Genomic DNA, 960 nt, shown 5'->3' with positions numbered 1-960 from the left:
CTTAATTATTTTATGGTGTGTCAACAATGTAAGTAAATTAATTTACTAGTACCGTACATATAAGATAACATACATATAAAATTATACTTTTGTTTTCTACAAGAATTTATTCATAAATTAAAAACATCATATCCAAATGGACAACCTCAAACACATAATTTGCACCCTTCAGATAAATGGAAGAAAATACTATGCAGGGGCATCAAATAAGAAGGAACTATAAAAGGATTGAAGAAATATGAAAACCCTTAAGAATGCATTTAAGGATGTACCTCGGAGACTGACAAGTGATCTTCTAATTGCAATCTTCACCTAAATGCATATAAGAAATGAATTGTTAGGTAGCAGGCAATGTTCTTGTGAAGTTCCTAGTCTATATGAGAAGTGGGACACATCCTATTAATTAATTAATACTTACTGCAATGACCTTACTAGAAATTATATGACTTGTTCCATTTAAACTTCTCACGCTAAATTGAAAATCATTCTAAATTAAAAGGTCATTGCAGTAAGAAACAAAACATAAACTACAGAGACATCTAAAAATCATGTCATTCACTCACCATATTAAAACCGCAACTGGTTGTGAACTATGCCCATGCTCAAATTAAAGATAAAACCATATAACATTTGTCTCCTACAATTTTCAAAGAATCTGGTTAAACAAAACTTCATGGCAAGAAAATACAAGTTACCCTAATGGCACTACGGTGTGTAGCAATGTGTACAATGCGAGCAACCTACAAAATAGCGTATGTTGACATTGCTCACAGAATCTCAATGTCAACTAAAACATTCGCCGTCGTTCCCAAATACTAAGTGTTGTCAAACCTAATCAGGGTACCCAAACAATACCTTATTTAATCTTACCTGTAAGGGAGCAGTCTCTAACACGGTGATGGAAGGCGTGACTCACGGAGGTGGCGAGAGCTTCTTGTCATGACGACATCGACGGAGCTG

Source organism: Glycine max, chromosome 13, assembly GCF_000004515.6.
Source record: "Glycine max cultivar Williams 82 chromosome 13, Glycine_max_v4.0, whole genome shotgun sequence".
Lineage (NCBI taxonomy): Eukaryota > Viridiplantae > Streptophyta > Magnoliopsida > Fabales > Fabaceae > Glycine > Glycine max.
The sequence above is the reverse complement of the archived record's forward strand: the minus strand, read 5'-3'. Positions refer to the sequence as shown.